This window comes from Mauremys mutica, chromosome 8, assembly GCF_020497125.1.
Source record: "Mauremys mutica isolate MM-2020 ecotype Southern chromosome 8, ASM2049712v1, whole genome shotgun sequence".
In the NCBI taxonomy this organism is placed as follows: Eukaryota; Metazoa; Chordata; order Testudines; family Geoemydidae; genus Mauremys; species Mauremys mutica.
This window is the reverse complement of record NC_059079.1, coordinates 92,352,858-92,372,544: the sequence shown is the minus strand read 5'-3', so window position 1 is coordinate 92,372,544 and position 19,687 is coordinate 92,352,858.

Below are 19,687 nucleotides of genomic sequence, written 5' to 3'. Positions count from 1 at the left end.
CTCATTTCTCACTAACAAGTCAGTGTGTCTTATTCCTGCATTCTTTATTAATTCATCACACAAGTGGGGGGACAATGCTACGGTAGCCAAGAAGGCTGGGGGAAGAACGGAATCAACAGGTGGGGTTGTTTACAGGAGCACCCCCTGTGAATAGCATACAGATAATAATTTCTGCGGGCCCTGACACAGAGCAGGTGGTTCTCTAGCACACTTGCCTATATTAGGCAGCACTGATTCTATTTTTTTATACCAAAAAGGAGGGATTGACTCAGGGAGTCATTCCCAATTTTTGCTTTTGCGCCCCTGGCTGATCGGCCAGGGGCACTTATGACAGCAGCCAATGGTACAAAACGATGGAAGGTACAATATGGCTAGTAACCACTCTTGGCTTTTGCGCCCTGGCTGATTGACCAGAGGGCACTAGCAGCAAATGGTACAAAAGGACTGGTAGCCATGATCATCCTCAGTTCCAATTTATGGAAGGGGTTTGGATGGTGCAATATGGCTAGTAACCATCTCTGCTGTCATGCAAAAGCAAAAGCATGTGCTTCTGTGTAGCGCTGCTGAATCGCCTCTGTGAGCGGCATCTAGTACACATACGGTGAGAGTCACAAACGGGCAAAAAAAAGCTCCATGATTGCCCATGCTATGGCATCTGCCAGGGCAATCCAGGGGAAAAAGGCGCGAAATGCTTGTCTGCCGTTGCTTTCCCAGACGAAGGAGTGACTGACGACATTTACCCAGAACCACCCGCGACAATGATTTTTGCCCCATCAGGCACTGGGATCTCAACCCGGAAGTTCCAAGGGGCGGGGGAGGCTGCGGGAACTATGGGATAGCTAGGGAATAGCTACCCACAGTGCAACGCTCCAGAAATCGACGCTAGCCTCGGACCATGGACGCACACCACCGATTTAATGTGTTTAGTGTGGCCGCGCGCACTCGATTTTATAAAATCTGTTTTACAAAACCGGTTTATGCAAATTCGGAATAGTCCCGTAGTGTAGACGTACCCTGAGTGTGGTCATGAACCTGATGGCTCCTTTTACGGATCAAGAGCTCAACCTGGCTACACATCAACTGTAGCCTAACGAGGTTCCTGATCTAGATAACATCCACAATGAGCTTGTCTCTTGCTTTGGAACAATCAGCAAAAGCTCGCTGCTTCAGTTTTTGAATTGTTGAACCCAGGATTGCAGCATCCCAAAAGTCTGGTGCAGAAGCTGTTCCCAAGCCAGGGAAAACATTGACAGACCTGACAAGCTACTGACCAATTTCCCTGCTGTGTGTTATCTACAAGACGATGGCCAGAATAATCCTAATGCAGATTAAGGAGGTAGCTGATCCTCAACTGCCTCGTGCTTATGGTGGATTCAGGAAGGGATGATGTACTCAGGATCAGGTACTTTGACTCAAGACATAGAAAATGCATTTGAATCAGAAAAGAAAGATCTGACTGCAGCCTAAAACTCTGTGTGACGTATTGGTCTAATGGCCAGTTAGGCTGCTGCATGTTAGGCTGCTGATGTAGTTCACTCAAGAAATGATTAGCAACCAAAGCTTCATCCTGCAAATTGGGGAGAATATCAGTCACGCTAAATATCTCTGCAATGGCCTTCCATAAGGGTCAGTTTGGGCTCCCCTTTTGTTCAATATATACATATATGACCTTCCTGAAATGCAGACTGGGAATTATGTCTATGCTGATAACATCTGTATTGCTGACATTGGAAATTACTTCCATAGGAATCGGGGGGAATTTCAACCAAGATGAATGCTTTGACCCTTACTCCCAGCAGTGGAGACTAATTCTCAATGAAACCAAGACAGTGGCAACTACTTTTCATCTAATCAATCATCTTGCCAATCAACCCATCTCAAGCCATGTCCAAGGATGGCTATTTCCATTCCATCCAGTTGTCACACGCCTGGGAGTAAAACTTGAACAGAGTCTCTCATACCATCATCACCAAGAACACTTTAAAATTGATATTTCTTCCTGGACTGCCTTGATATGAAAGTATCAGAAACCTCCTGGGGAGCAGACCCTTCGGGTCCTCTGTGTATCTGTATTGGCCCTGGCATTTGCTTCAGCTGATTTCTGCTCTGCGGTCTGGGGACACTTAGCTGAATTCAGCCACCCCTATTATTAGTGGCTGCCTCAATTATACACCAACCTCCAGTCTGTATGTGCTTCATGCATCACTCCACCAGACCTCCAACAGGATGCCATTACTGTCTGTCTAGAGAGCTGTGGTAGATGAAACCGACATATTTTATCTGATGCCCCATTCTCAGACAGGAAACAACACACAATGCCAACTAGAAGGTCTGTTTGTATCCAAGGCAGAAATCCAACCCCTGAGGACCAATATGGGACACTGCAGCTGATCTCTTGATACTCTTTTGCTATGGCAGCTCATACACTCTTGGGCAAGAATGCTACTGGCCTTTACCATGCCTGAATGATCAGTGCCTCTACTGAACGCTTTGCCCTTACAGAGTGAAGCATCAGTGGTAAAGAGAGTCAAACAGACTAAGTACATTCAGGAGACCATCACTGCAGTTGCCTCCTTGTCCACTTGATTGTAAATCCTGGACCAGGCTCAAAAGGCTATTCTCTGGTTCATCTGGATTTGCCACAACTATGCACTGGCTTGGCCTGGCTTCATCCCCACACTGTGACTCTGAGGCAGCACCACAGACAATAACGCAAGTGGTGGAAGAGTGGAGGGTGGTTTACAACATCAAGCCTCCATTGATACTTAATCTGGTCAACGAACCTGCCCAATGAGCTCTGGCGTCTGGGTAGGAGAGAGAGAACAAGTAAGACAGATGCACTGTCCACCACTGATTGGATAGTGAACAGATAACCTAACCTATGTTAGGTTTAATACAGCACAGAGACAAAGATTTAAGGGGATGAAAGGACTAACACGACTGGCCTGAACTTTTGAGAATTATACAAATCCATCTACTTCAACAACCTATTATTGTAAAGAGAAGACCTGACTAGAATAGCTCCTTCTTTTCCCTGTGTATATATACTATTATATTAATGTATATATACACTCACCCCCATACAACTTCCTTTTGTAGCTCCACTGTGCCCAATGAGGTGGCAAAGAATCTAATCTATTTAAAAAGAATAAATAGTAAGAGTGTGATTTGGGCCATTGTGTTCACTAAATGGAGTACATTACAATGTGTGGAGACAGGATGAAAACAAGGGAGCCAAATTCAGCTCTGCTGTAAGTTGGTACAACTCCACTACTTCAATGGAATTTGAGTTTGGCCCAAGTACAGAAAAGGAAGAAGTCATTAGAGAGTGAAGATAGACAAACCTGGATTGTGGCTTCAGGACAGAGCACCCTAAAAGTGATCAACAGAACTAGAGGTACTGTGGTCCAGTGGACAGGGCAGAGAACTAGGAGTCAAGATATCTGGGCTCTGGTGCTAGCTATCCTTCTGACTCACTGTGAGATCTTGGGTAAGTCACTCCTCCTCTCTGAGCCTCAGTTTCCGATTCTGTACTATGGGGATAATAATACTGTCCTCCTTTGTAAAACACTTGGAGACCGACTGATGAAATTTAAAAACACTAAATATTTAGGGTCGGGGAGGGATTTCACCCTCCCCCAGAGCATATTGGCCAGATTTGGGCTCAGATTGACAATAACCTGCATAACCTTCTTCCTATTGTCGCAATAGTGGGGCTCAGCCTTTTCTCTTGTCTGTCGTGTTTCTGTGTTGTAGGTAATGCTTGAGAACCCTTAGTTAATTGGACAAACCTCTTTTATGTCTTTAGTTGGGGGAACAGAGGGGCAGCTGTCGCATCATCTGCCTGACAGGTCTTCAAACACTGTGAATAAGAAACTGATCATATCTCAAAAGCTTGTTTTTGTGAAGTAGCCCACATTACCACTGGCAGCTGCCAGCCGTGCACTTGCTGGTTAAAAAAAAAATTAGATCATTCCTAATTAATGCAACAGTGGAATTAATTTTTGCCTCAAGTCTTGTCCTACAATAACACTCTAACTGGCAGCACTGCCACCTTCATAAAGCCTTGGTTATAGTGTTAAAAATAGACATTAGATGGGAATCATAACCTTCCATTTTTTTCTAGAGCTGACACTCATGTAGTGCAGGTAAGCAGGGATTAATAGAATTCTACCCTAATTAATTCCTGTTGACACATGTAGAGATTGATCCTGCAAGGCACTGAGTGCTCTCATGCCACTACTCACATAAATAACTCATTCATGCAAAAAGACCAATTGGTTCTCATGGGATGACTTGTGTGAAAGGGTGTGCAGGATCAGGCCTCTTAATACCGACAGGTACCTGATTCTCTCAGAAATGTCATTTTCAAGTTCCCATTATTAAAGTAGACCCAATGACATTAAGATTTTAATTTACATTGATGCCTTTTGTTTGTTTGATATTTGCCAGTAGAAGAACTGAAACCATTCTGTGGTTGGTAGTAGAAAGAACTAAGAATATAAGAACGGCTATACTGGGTCAGACCAAAGAGCCATTTAGCCCAGTATCCTGTTTTCTGATAGTGGCCAATGCCAGGTGCACCAGAGGGAATGAACAGAACAGGTAATCATCAAGTGATCCATCCCCTGTCGCCCATTCCCAGCCTCTGGTTCCCCAGGAACCCAAACAAAGCCAAAGAAGGGAGCTAGGATAAACCCAAATAAAATGAAATATCTATATTTTTCTTGGACTTGGCTCATGACAGCTAATTCTAATAACAGATAATATTTCTAAATAATAAATAATTACTCCAATTCGCATCTCACATCAGCTTAACACATGTGCAATTCCAATGATTTTAATGGAATTGCTCCTGATTTATACTGTCTTATGAACTGAGAACCGGGCCCAGTGGCTTGGACTTCTATATTTTGCTGGTTTACACAGGGCACAATCCCTCAGAATGTACACAGGCAAAACATCTCTACTTTAGAGGGGGTCCTGATGGAGGTCCTAACCCTGCACTCAGTGGGGCCTGGGTAAAGTGATCATCTCTTGAGATTAGGCCCGGAGTAACAGCAGTAGGATGGGACATAAAGAAGGAAAATTAAACTGTTTTCAGAACCTGCGATTCCTGGGAAATTCATCTTATTTCCAATTACCCGGACTACTTTCAAACCTCAGTGTGTGCCATTGAATCCAAGTTGTTTTGAAGATCGTGTATAATTATTTCTCTATGTTTGGCCTTTTATTGTTGGCTTTTCATTATAGCAAGTCAGATAAACTGTTCCATAGAATGTGAATACTTTAAAATTCAGAATCCCAGAACTACATTTCTATTTAATAGACTAGGAAAATGATTATATATTTAAATATTTTAATATATTTTTATCTGGTGAAGCTGTCTGGTCCCTTAAATAAAGGAGATGAATTACAAATTTTAAATTAAGTTCATGATCCCATTTTCCCATCCCCATCAAGCTCTAAAAAGTATGTCATTATGTACTGGGATAGGTGTTCCATATGCTGACTACAAGAGATTTCAGACCAATACTATGCCGGTAAAGGCTATCCTTTGAGAATTCATAGATTCCAAGGCTGAAGGGGGCAGTGTAGTCATGTAGTCTGACTTCCTGCACAACACAGGCCCAGGACTTCCCTGACGTACTTCCCTGGTCAAACTAGAGAAGATCTTTTAGAAAAACATCCAACCTTGATTTCAAAATGTCCAGTGATGGAGAATCCACCACAACCTTTGGTAAAATGTTCCAATGGTTAATTATCCTCACTGTGAAAGATTTGCAACTTATTTCTATTTCTAGATTGAATTTGTGTAGGTCTAGTTTTTAGCTACTGGAAGAACAAACCAGGATTATTCCAAAATATACTCCTTACCCCAATATTCTTAAGTATTTTTCTTCTAATTAATTCCCAAAGTATTTTCTCACTCCTAATCATTTCCCTTTTCACCTAATGCAGCTTCCATTGTCAATAAGATGTGCCAGTGGTGGGAAGAAAAAAGTAGTTGGATGATTCAGACTTAATCCAGAGAAATTAGAAGTGATGATGCTAAAAGGTAAAAGGAAAATAAACTCTATATGACATCACTATTGACTGATCAAGGGCTTTCAGTCTCTAAGCATTCAGGTCCAATTCTGCAAACCTTTGCACACATACATCACATTACACACAGAAGTAATCCTCTTTACTTCAAAGAGTCTGCTTGTATGAGTAAAACTATGCACTAGCATAATTTTGCAAGAGCGAAATCCATTGTGGTATGTAGCTTTAAAGTTGCAATAGACCCAGCCATTCTGGGTCAGACCAATGGCCCATTTAGCTCAGTATCCTGTCTTCCAACTGAGACCAATGCCACATGCTTCAGAGGAAATAAACAGAATGGGGCAATTATCAAGTGATCCATCCCCTGTGGCCCAATTCCAGCATCTGGCAGTCAGAGGCTTAGGGATATCCAGACCATGGGGTTACATCCGTGACCATCTTGGCTAATAGTCATTGATGACCCTATCCTCTATGAATTTCTCTAATTCTTTTTTGAACTGAGTTAGAGTTCTAGCCTTCACAACATCCCCTGGCAATAAGTTCCACAGGTTTACTGCTTTGTGTGAAGTACTTCCTTTTGTTTGTTTTAAACCTGCTGCCTATTAATTTCATTGGGTGATCCCTGGTTCTTGTGTTATAGGACATGCATGCCCTAGTCCTCTAGAGAGACACACACCTACATAATTTTCCACAGAGGAGTTGTCACGTTGACCTCAGTGTTGAATGTAGCAGAGAACAGCATGGTGGTGAAGAAACAATGCAGAAGAGGGCCTTATGTTGAGAGGTACTAAGCACCATAAACTCCTACTGAAGCCACTCCCACTGAATGAAACTTTGGGCCAGATGCTCTCCTGCACCAAGATAATAGTGCATAGGGAAATGGGACAAAGCCATCAGGAAGCCAATTAAGGTTCCCTTATTCTAATTTTTTTCCCCTGGCCCTTGTCCTCGGCCTAGCTCCAGTCCTAATCTATCTTAGAGCAGACTAAAGGCTGCTCTAGATTATGACATGAGGCCATGGTCCTTATAAAGCCACATACCAGGTGAGACTGGGTGTAGTTTAACTCTGCTCTGTTCTTTCCACTCCTACTGCCTCCCTCCCTTGACACACCTCCTAGACAAGCTGTGGGATGGAGTTGGTAGGGGAACTGGGTCTTCTGGCTTTATGGCAGCTGACAATTTCCTGAGGGAATTGTCTTCAATGGCCTGCTGACATGCGTAAAGTTAAATGTGTGTCAGCCTTTTCAGAATGAGACCCTAAGACATTACATTTTACTTCCTCTTGTTTTGGTCCTGCTATCCTTCCTCAGGCAAAGCTCCCACAGCTCCATGAGAGTTTTATCTGCCTACGCCTGCAGCCTCTATTTGGCTGTTTTGTTCATGTTTAGCAATGTTAATCAAATGTATCTCTACTGGATCAACTCTGCATCAATGAAACCTGGTCAAATGGGAATTTCAAGGAAGACATTTAACAGAGACAGTAGCTCCAGGAAAGGAACAAATGTTAAGATTAATAATTCTGTATGCATATAAATTACTGTAAGTCTGACTTTTGCTTAGCTCTTGCCTTGTTTATAGGTTAATTCATAGTGAAGTTGTAATCTTTATCACAGGAAAGCTTATGAATAAGACTTTTAATATATAGGCTAATATTTCATTCCATATTTCTTTTGGTATGACATAACTGAATTTATGGAACTTGGGCCTCGATGACAGACAACTCTGGCTTTTAATAGTGCTTCAGAGGAAACAAAAGGTACTCTATTAGTTTACATCAGTGGTTTTCAACCTTTTTTCATTTGTGGACCCCTAAAAATTGTTGAATGGAGGTGCAGACCCCTTTGGAAATCTTAGACAGAGTCTGAGGACCCCAGATTCAAAAGCACTGGTCTACATAAATAGCAAAGCAAGCTACTAGAAGCAGGGGCGGCTCTAGCAATTTCACCGCCCCAAGCACGGCGGCATGCCGCGGGGGGCGCTTTGCCGGTTGCTGGTCCCGTGGCTCCGGTGGACCTCCCGCAGACGTGTCTGCGGAGGGTCCGCTGGTCCCGCGGCTCCAGTGGACCTCCCGCAGGCATGCCTGTGGATGCTCCACCAAAGCCGCGGGACCAGCAGACCCTCTGCAGGCATGCCTGCGGGAGGTCCTCTGGAGCTGCCTGCCGCCCTCCCAGCGACTGGCAAAGAGCCCCCCGTGGCATGCCGCCCCAAGCACGCGCTTGGCATGCTGGGGTCTGGAGCCGGCCCTGACTAGAAGAATACAAGGGCATTTAAATGACACCTCTTATACTGTGCACACATCCTGGGAACACAATAGGAAGATCATTAGGGATGAAGACAAGCTTCAAGTCTATTGTGGAGTAACACAGGGTCCATTTTTATTGGCTAAACAAATCTATTTGGATGCTCTTTTCTCTTTTTCCAGGAAAATCATTGTGTTTATGAAGCGCTTCACCCACCAAAAAAACAGGCAAAAAATTAATATTAATATGCAGGAAATATCAGCAGCTCACCAATGATTAGGCATAACAACTATAGGGAATGTGCCACCAAGCAATGAAGAACAAACCTACTTTTTACCTGATCAATGAATGCAGGAGTTTACAAAGAGCTGAGTCAAAAAATGTTGCTGAGCTTATTTAATGAAAGTGGCTTCGGTGGGAGCTCGGGCAGGGAGAACCTTCCAGAAAGCAGTCAGAACTTTTCTGGGTCAGGCCCTCTTACCATTGTCTCTGAGCCTTTGAGCTGTTCCCCACTGGATTCATGCCACAACTACTTTTATAAGCATCACTCTGTCCTCATGTGTTTCCAGCAACTTCAGAGTCATGCATTCCCATGGGTGACAATACAATTCTTTTTATTGGCCAAAAGGAGGTGCTTCAAGTATCCTAAAGGAAATAGCCACTTCCTGTGACCAAGTCAAAGTTAGTTGTTCTTCTCTGTAGGAAAAAGAAATACTATCCCCAATGCTTTCAATGGTGATCGCACTTGTGTGCCCTTCATCCTCTTTATCCAAGAGGGAGGAATATTATTTGAAGTGTTCCTGCAGGTATTACATGCTTCATAGCCCCACACTGTAACATATGTTCATTAAACTCAAAACCACTCTGTGTTTAAAAAACTGTGCCCTGCTATAGTGCTGTTTAATATACAAGATACAGCATATGAGGCATTTAAGCCTCTTTAAGCCTGGAGTGTCCTCACTCTGTATCTCATATGGTGCTGAACACATCATTAGCCCTTAAATAATAAAACTGTAGTGTCTCTTTCTTGTGCTTTCTTAGGAACATGCCTGTATTTCAATGGAAAGCTGGAACTTGGAAGAAAGCTGCTGTAGTTTAGCACTGCAGAGAAGCTTTGGCTGAATGTAACCTCCAAGGTGCTTTAAAATATTCAGGAATTTGCAAAATTAAGGCAGGCGTTCCATCCGCAACTCCTGTAGTCACGTCTTTTTAAATCCCTTTATTGCAAATTGAAGACAGAGCACGAGCCTTAACCATTCTGTCAGTTTGTGTCACAACAGTGCCATTTACGGAACATAGTGTTCAAGGCTTTAGGAGTTGCTTGACTGGTAGCTCAGGCATAAAGTCTCTCTGAGGGCCAGCACGCAGCAAAAGGGATGGTGTGAGAATTCTGTGAATGTTGGCAAGTTGTCCAGCAAGCTGCGTTTGCATTTTCAAGTGTAAGCAGGTCTCTCTGAGGAAGGATCATCATGCTTGTTATGTTTTCCCTTTGCTTGCAATTAGCTGGGAGGGGAACACAGATGTTTTGCAAAAGACCCGTATCAAATTGAGAGCTGTAAAATCATTAGGGTGGCTTTAATTAATTGTTTGCACTAAATTAAATGACATCATTATATTGTAGCACAGGGCAGGAGTTTCTGAACCTATTCAGCCAAAATCATCCCTGGTGGACATTCCCTGTAGTCAAGGAATTTGGCTCAGTCCTTTGACCATGTTTGTTGAAGAATTTAGATAGAATTTTGATGAGTCCTTAGACTGAAAAATGCTTGCCAGAACATATTTGTGAAAAGTTTGGTGCATTTCTCTGTGTTTATTTCTCTCTTGATTGGTTCCTAATTTATTCTTATTGATGCTAGTGGAAGTTAATGTACTCTCGCAGGTCCCATAATCTGGAGGATGTGTGTATATATCACACACACACTATATATATGAATATATATATAGTCATTCTGATATCTATATAAAAGATCCACATTAGCTGAATCTGATCTGCCTGGTCAGTGTGAATCAGAAAAAATGTTTGTTAATCCCACTGTAGACTAAGGGCCTGATTCTGATCTCAGTGACACTGACAGAAGGAATTCCACTGAAGCCAATGGAGTTACACCAGCATAAACTCAGTGAGAGATCAGAATCAGGACGTGGCTGTGAGGCCTTGGCAAATCACACAGGGATATTAGAACCTGTAATTCACCACCAGTGCTGCTCTCACAGTGATAGACACCATGGAGGCTGTCGTGTAGCCAGGGCTCTGGCGTTTTTACTACTGTGCTGTGTAACCTTATTCAGAATTGTATTCAAAATGCCTCTGTCCTGTCTACACTAAGCCTTGACCGTTGTGAACCTCAGTGGAAATGCATGGGTGTAGAATGAGAGGACCCAATTTTTATAGTGTAGATGAAGGATTTCTGAGACTTTTGTACTGGTGACCCCTTTCACACAGCAAGCCTCTGAGGGTGACCCCCTCAGACATTAAAAACACTTTTTTATATATTTAAACCATTATAAATGCTGGAGGTGAAGCAGGGTTTGAAGTGGAGGATCACAGCTCATGACCCCCATGTAATAACCTCACGACTGCCGAAGGGATCCCGACCCCCAGTTTGAGAACCCCTGGTGTAGATGAAGCCTTATCATGAAAGTCAGTCCCCTGTGGAAGGTTTATATTATACCCTCCATATCACAGGGGCAACCCTTAGCTCTCCATATAGTCAGGCACAGAGGGAACTCACTGGGAGCTACTGGATACATAATTATGCTCTGATGGAGTTAAACCAGTGTTAAGTTTGGCCCAGTGATTTCAGGACTGAGCCCTGTGTATGTGCAATATGTGGTCATAGATTATTCAAATAGTTTTCGGTTGCATCAGGGACCTTTGTAAGTTATAATTTATAACCCACTTATGTCACTATACTATTCACCATGAAGATCGGTGCATCCACTGCCAAAAGCAGATGAAAGAGACAATCCTTTCAGCAGAAATCTCCCTCAGCATGATGCAAATATGACTAAGCAAGCTCCCTTCCCTATGCAACTGGGGTCAGGAGGAGTGCATCTTTTGGTATTAGGTTTTTAATCCAGCCTGTTTAGGGTTAACACATAAGATTTATATAAATAGCACAGATACATGCTCATGTTCTTAAAATGCTGCAAAATTTCACTTGAGGTGATCCTTGAAAATCAAGAGGAAAATAGCAGCGGATGTTTTGCCTAGAGCTGGAAAGTCAGTGTTCCGAAAGAGAGTGGTAGAGGAAAAACAAAAAATTAAATAAATAAAGGAAAACTAGAGTCCAACTGTTCTGGATTTTACCGTGCAAATCCTTCCAAAGCTGGCATTCCCTACATGACTGCTGAAAAAGATTTGTAATGGAATCTATTTTCCTCCATGTAGATGCGAATAAGAAGTCATTTGCTGTCATTGTGAAGTCACCCTTTCAGTGCAAGCCTAGAGGGGCCTCCCGAGCTGCTTGGAGCGGCCATGCTTCGCTGCCTTGCAAGTTGATTAGGTAAAGGATGCTTCGAGACTTGCCAGTGCAAAGATCCTTGCAGCTGAGATCTGCTTTGAGCCAAATGCTTCACTGAGAATGCTAAATATAGAGTCTAGAATGCAGAAGAAAGCCAGGCATGAGAATTGCTGTGCATGGGTCACTGCCTCCCGGAGGCTGTTTGGTCTGAGCCACAAACAGGAGAGCAACCTGATGTACTTTCTTAGAACTATCAGTTCTTAATGGAACATCTAATGGAATGGAGAGTTCTGGGGTTAAAACATGTTGCAATCATGCATTGGCTTGTGCCGCACATTTGAGAGAGTGTCCACCAAAGGGAACAGGCTAGACTAACAACACCTGTCAAGAATGATCTAGTTATTACATAGTCCTGCCTTGAGTGCACCGGACTGGATTAGATGACCTCTTTAGGTCCCTTCCAGTCCTACATTTCTATGATTCTATGAAACTGAAAGACAAAAGGCTTTAAGCCTTTCTTTAAGTGCGGATTTGGTGAAGATATTACTGTGTGTTTTTATCACAACAGGAAGATACTCAGCCTTGACTATTTATGGGGGAAGGAAAACAATTACCACAATCTTGATCGCTCTTCTTTAGTCTGTCAAAACAAGGCAAAAGGTTTTACTTTGCCAAACTTTAGGATTAATATGCTCCTTCAAAAACTTTAAAAGCCTTGTGCTTGATGGCTCGGGGGGTAGTGTTGACAGTAAGAATGAAAGACCACAAGATTTTGAAATAGAAGTGTCTACAAAAGCTTTTCGTCCTCAAGTTCATATATAATTAAGGGCTAGATAAACAAAAAGATTTATCAGCAGCAGTCACTGTCTGTGGACTTGATTTAAACTAGCCAGCAAATGCAAGCAATTTATTATTCTTAGCCAAGTCCTTTCTTTGTTTAACTATCACGGAATATGGAAATTCTGCTTCCTAAGTCACCAATGACTGCTGATAAACAAAACTAAAGATGTCAGAACAGAACCGTGACCCTCTTAATGACGGCATCAATTTCTTAGCTTTATAGAGCAGCTTTTCCCAATGAACGTTGCTGTGAAGGAAGGGACAGCAGGGTAATGAAGTTATTGTTTGTGTTAGATGTTAAAGAGAACAAGTACAATATGGACTGCAAAGAACGGCTATGGGCTCAGAAAACTCAGCATGCCTGCTGCCTTGAATTTCATGACATGACAACACAATAAAAGATGATTTAACCTCTCCTAACTGTCTCTCCTTGGTATTAGCCAGGTATAATTGTTGTCCTTGAACTTTTCTGAGTGAAGGGACTGATAAGAACATAAGAACACAAGAACAGCCGTACTGGGTCAGACCAAAGATCCATCTAGCCCAGTATCTGTCTACCGACAGTGGCCAATGCCAGGTGCCCCAGAGGGAGTGAACCTAACAGACTCTCTCCTGCCATCCATCTCCATCCTCTGACGAACAGAGGCTAGGAACACCATTCCTTACCCATTCTGGCTAATAGCCATTTATGGACTTAACCACCATGAATTTATCCAGTTCTCTTTTAAACACTGTGATAGTCCTAGCCTTCACAACCTCCTCAGGTAAGGAGTTCCACAAGTTGACTGTGTGCTGCGTGAAGAAGAACTTACTTTTATTTGTTTTAAACCTGCTGCCTATTAATTTCATTTGGTGACCTCTAGTTCTTGTATTATGGGAATAAGTAAATAACTTTTCCTTATCCACTTTCTCCACATCACTCATGATTTTATATACCTCTATCATATCCCCCCTTAGTCTCTTCTTTTCCAAGCTAAAGAGTCATAGCCTCTTTAATCTTTCCTCATATGGGACCCTCTCCAAACCCCTAATCATTTTAGATGCCCTTTTCTAAACCTTTTCTATTGCCAGTATATCTTTTTTGAGGTGAGGAGACCACATCTGTGGGCGTACCATGGATGTGGGCGTACCATGGATTTATATAAGGGCAATAATATAGTCTCTGTCTTATTCTCTATCCCCTTTTTAATGATTCCTAACATCCTGTTTGCTTTTTTGACCGCCTCTGCACACTGCGTGGACATCTTCAGAGAACTATCCACGATGACTCCAAGATCTTTTTCCTGACTCGTTGTAGCTAAATTAGCCCCCATCATATTGTATGTATAGTTGGGGTTATTTTTTCCAATGTGCATTACTTTACATTTATCCACATTAAATTTCATTTGCCATTTTGTTGCCCAATCACTTAGTTTTGTGAGATCTTTTTGAAGTTCTTCACAGTCTGCTTTGGTCTTAACTATCTTGAGGAGTTTAGTATCGTCTGCAAACTTTGCCACCTCACTGTTTGCCCCTTTCTCCAGATCATTTATGAATAAATTGAATAGGATTGGTCCTAGGACTGACCCTTGGGGAACACCACTAGTTACCCCTCTCCATTCTGAGAATTTACCATTAATTCCTACCCTTTGTTCCCTGTCTTTTAACCAGTTCTCAGTCCATGAAAGGACCTTCCCTTTTATCCCATGACAGCTTAATTTACTTAAGAGCCTTTGGTGAGGGACCTTGTCAAAGGCTTTCTGGAAATCTAAGTACACTATGTCCACTGGATCCCCCTTGTCCACATGTTTGTTGACCTCTTCAAAGAACTCTAATAGATTAGTAAGACACGATTTCCCTTTACAGAAACCATGTTGACTATTGCTCAACAGTTTATGTTTTTCTATGTGTCTGACAATTTTATTTTTAACTATTGTTTCGACTAATTTGCCCAGTACCGACGTTAGACTTACCAGTCTGTAATTGCTGGGATCACCTCTAGAGCCCTTTTTAAATATTGGTGTTACATTAGTTAACTTCCAGTCATTGGGTACCGAAGCCGATTTAAAGGACAGGTTACAAACCTTAGTTAATTGTTCCGCAACTTCACATTTGCGTTCTTTCAGAACTCTTGGGTGAATGCCATCTGGTCCCGGTGACTTGTTAATGTTGAGTTTATCAATTAATTCCAAAACCTCCTCTAGTGACACTTCAATCTGTGACAGTTCCTCAGATTTGTCACCTACAAAAGCCAGCTCAGGTTTGGGAATCTCCCTAACATCCTCAGCCGTGAAGACTGAAGCAAAGAATCCATTTAGTTTCTCCGCAATGACTTTATCGTCTTTAAGCACTCCTTTTGTATCTCGATCATCAAGGGGCCCCATTGGTTGTTTAGCAGGCTTCCTGCTTCCGATGTACTTAAAAAACATTTTGTTATTACCTTTGGAGTTTTTGGCTAGCCGTTCTTCAAACTCCTCTTTGGCTTTTCTTATTACACTCTTGCACTTAATTTGGCAGTGTTTATGCTCCTTTCTATTTGCTTACTAGTGTAACCAAAAAGGTGATAGATACAAGTCACCCTACAGAGTGGTTGGCAGGGTTATAACCCTACTCCATCTACACTAGCCAACCAATCTGGCTGGGTACACGGGAGTGGAGCATACTATATATTGCCATAATGTTACACACTCCTTCAGTACTTCCTGCCTGGAGATCCAGGAAGGATCATGGTGCCTTGAAGCACCATGATTCCTGGAGCTCCTGGGCTGTGATTGTGTATCAGCTCCAACACACAATCTGGCCCTAATCTTTGGGAAAATTTTTCAAACCGGTCACTGAAAATTATCCAACAACATTTCAATTAAACATTCCAAAGACAGAAATGCATCTCACGGGCATGAAGAGCAGCTTCAAGCCCAGTTCCATTTCCTCTATTCAAATCTCCCATTTTTCGTCACTGTCCTTGGTCTTGAATTTGCTCTACTGGTCCCACATCTCCTATGTCTACAAAACTGTTCAACACCCTCTTCATAACATCGTCCATGTGCACCCTTGCTTCATTGGGGTCTCAGAAATGTGCAGTGACAAACATTCAGGCTGTGCAATGTTAATAATGGGCAGTGACTTTTTAGGATTGTGCACACTGAATATTAAATGAACTCTGGAAGCTCCCCGTGCCTCTGTCTAAAACTAGAACTGGAGCCTCTAGATGTTCAGGGACTTTTACAATATTTGTAAGCCATGCCTAGACTATTAGGGCTTAGGTCCCGGAGCTAACTCTCAGTGACATCAGTGACTGCAGGATCAGATCCACAGAGAGAGTTCAATGGAAGTATCTTAGCTGACAAGCACAACGTGGGAGGATTGCAGAATGACTAAAGGACCATGTGCCAATGGCTCTTTGGTTTTCATAGTGTCTGAAGCCAAGAGAACACCAAATGATGTCCATGAGTACAGTCACTTGACCCAGCCCCCAGACACAGATGGCCATGCAGAAATACATGCCAAACTGCTTTAAACAGACAGAAGGCAGATGGAGATTAAATTAAATGATAACAGCTAACTCACTCCAAAAGCAGTCACTATGCATTAAGTTTTGCACGTTCTCCATTTTCAACTATTTTAATCAGCATCTTCGTAGAGACAAGGTGGAACAACTTCTGCTGGGAAAAGAGACAAGCTTTCAAGCTTACATAGAGCTCTTCTTTAGTGTCTTTGTAGACATTTGTAAAACAAAAGACTAAGGAATTAGGACTATCCTTCATTTTTATGGGTAGGTGCAGCAGGATCCCTGTACATTCTGGTCTTAGTGGGAAAGGAGAGCACCCCAATTTTTGCTTTTGCTGGGAACAGCTCTGTGATAGATAGTTGCTGAGTTTGTTCTATCACTTAGTGAAACAACAAAATATTGTAATTGAGAGCCAGAGCAGGAGCTGTATTTTTCATGGTGCATAAACAAGTTGCTTATTTAAGAGCATTTTCATTAAGAGGTTAAGATAACCCCTTGCCTTCAAAAGTTAATAGCTTGATATAGTAATTGGAAGACATAGCACACAAGTAATTATAATGTAAAAAAAGGCAATCAGTCATGGTGTCCGCAGCCCTGTGCTATCTCCCCTTGCTTGGCACTCACCAAGCTGCTGTGTTTGGACCCACGCACTGGGACCATGTACTTTTAAGCTTCCGTTTGACTAGGCAGGATTCAGTCACTGTCTCTTTCTTTGTCCTCGCTGGAGCCTTCCTGGACACAGACTCTCTGTGTCTAATCATCTTTCTGGTAGTGGAATGCCACAGCCCAGCAGCAGTTAGGCCCCCAGGACCAGAGCTGACCCCCAAATCTGCCCAGTAACTTAACTACACCCTTTCCCAGAGCTCAACTTCATGCATACTCTGGTTTACAGTTTAACCTTTCAGTGACATGTGTTAGTGGAAGCCAGTAAACACAGACTTTGTCGATTTCTAAAACAACCACTCTTTAGGCAGCACATGAGGTATACAGACCAACCTCAGTAAAATAATAAATGCCTACATAGCATTCCCTGCCTCAGTTTCCTCACCACTCTTGATCATTCTTTGGGATTTGGTCAGTGTCCTTTCAGGATTCCGGGCCCTCTCTGCTGGGTCACACTTCTCCAGTTTATGGCTTCTCCTCCAAAACATGGAGTCACTCCCCTTAATCCCTGCAGTCAGAGTTTCAGCTTTGGCTGGTCCTGTAGTCACAGCTCCCCTCGTCTTCCTACAGCCTGTATTTTTTGTTACCCTTTCAATCCCTCAGTCTTTTTTAAGGACTTTACTAACACTTCATTCTCCCTTCTGTGGAAATTCCCTGTTCCTCTCCATCCAGCTGAGTCAAACTGGTTCCCATAGGCTTCAGCCATTGCCTTGTTCTACAGTCATCTAATCTGAATGGGAATAATTCATGTTAATGACTCTTCATTGTCCCTAATATGGGAAAGACATGACACCAGCCCTGATACTAGATGTCTGAGTCCACATATCTGGACATTCAATGATACAGAAATATACAAAAAAGAATTAATACATTATATATATACAGGTCCTCTAAATCATCACACGTAGTTAAATAGATAGCTAGAGCCTGCTAAGCATCTATCTTTAGGTTTTATTTACAATAAGTCTCATCATACTTTGACATCAGTACATCTCAGGTATATTATTTTTGGATTTAGTTCTATAAAAAGATTGTGTAGGAGTTCATTGGTATATTTATACCAGTGGGAACTGTACTTAGACTTTTGTTTTGTGTTGCATATAAATTATGATGATATGATATAGCATCAATAAGGAACCTCCCAGGGAATCTCTGCAATGAATTTTCAGCCATTCCCGATAAACACAGAATGAACTATTCGTTTCAGGATTTTGTTTTAAATATAGCTCTGTGTGTGACAGAGGGTGAGACAGAGAAAAGCAGAGCTGGGGAGGGGAAAGGAGGAAGACAGAGAGGGACAAAATCTATCTCAGTATTACAGCCATCCAGGTACTGCAATTTAATTTCTTATTTCCTCATTGAGTCGCAAAGCACACACTATCTCCTTAGAGCTTTTAAATGGAAACTTGTGCCTAGTCTGTAGCAGGAGAGATAGCAGGATTAATTTAATAAAAGTTCCTTTGGAAGACTTATAGAATTTGAAATCTTTTTATTTAAAAATATAACACTAGTTATAGGCCATTTTTTAAAAATACAGTAAAGGTCAAAAACTGTAACAAGGTGAAATGCAGAGAAGTGATTAATTCTTGCTTTCTAATTCCTGTCTCTTGGCAGGCAGCTTTCTTATCTGATGTGATTCTTGGTGGTAGATTCATTTAACTAGTTGGCACAATAATTTGGCAGGATGTAGAGAACTGGTAATAATAAAATCATTCCTTAAGCATGCAGAAAGACAGCACAGAGATTTGCTCATGTAGCACATATGGCATGTCCACTGAGAGAGAGAAAAAATGTGTTGTGTGTATAAAAAGGTAGAGAAGGAATAGTGGGAATTTACAAATTCTGGTTCAAATAAATCTAAGTTCAGATCCAGCATTATGACTTGGGCTCATGCCTAGTGATGACCCCTGCAGTGCAGTCCTAGAGGGCATAGAATTAGTAGTTTTGACTTTCTTTAAATAAATTCCCACAGACAGTAGCTAGCTGTGCTACTGCCTGTTCCCTTGAAATGAAGAGGCTTAGGATTTAGGAAGGAGTCTTCTAGAGGGCAACTCCTGTGCCAGAGGTCTGAACTGGAGAATTCAGTACGTAGTAGAAGGTTTTGAGCAAATTCATCTATCTTTCAAGCACCCATTGCCATGGCATCTATGAATCAATGTGCACCAAAGACCTGACCAGTGGTAATCTTTACATAGACTTCAATAGATTTTGGTGCAAGCCCTACACTTATGTAACTTTCTGTCCAATAGGGAATGGTTATTCTTGTAATCTTGTAATTCTTGTGCATTATTCTGCAGAATGTTTATCTGAAACATAATAGTTTCCTGTTTTACTGGATAATTCTTTCTCTTTTTTTGTTCCCTTATATTGGTGATGCAAATGAAGGACAAATTCACTCTGGCTAGAGCCTGGGATAAACTTCCTACTAGAGGTATGGGGGAAAAAATGTGAAAAGAAAATAGAAAGCCTTGGACACTGAGGTTCCATGTGTTTTTTAATATTTCTCAAATAAACCCTAAAACATTTTATTGTTCAGTGAAAAATTTCTTTACCTGTTATGGGGAAATGTGCCATTTGTCACTTAAAAATGGTTATTTTGAGTAAAACAGTATTTTTTAAAATTATGGATAATGTCATTACAAATGTCTTAAACATTAAAATCAATTCACACTAAAACAGACAACATTTTGTATTTACATGCTACTTGTTGCCTTATACTGGAAATTCCATTTAACATGAAGTTTCTGGATCATATAAATGGCCTGGAACAAAATGATGACAATTCTTTCACAAAATTACAGGGTGGGGAGGGGAAATTGTCACTTTCATGAAGCTCCTATTCTCACACACGGAACTCTGCAAACACATTGTAGCCTGCCCTGCAACATCCCTTGATATTTTAGTGCCAGGGCTTTGCTGAATAGACAATGCCAATCCTGAAGAACTGT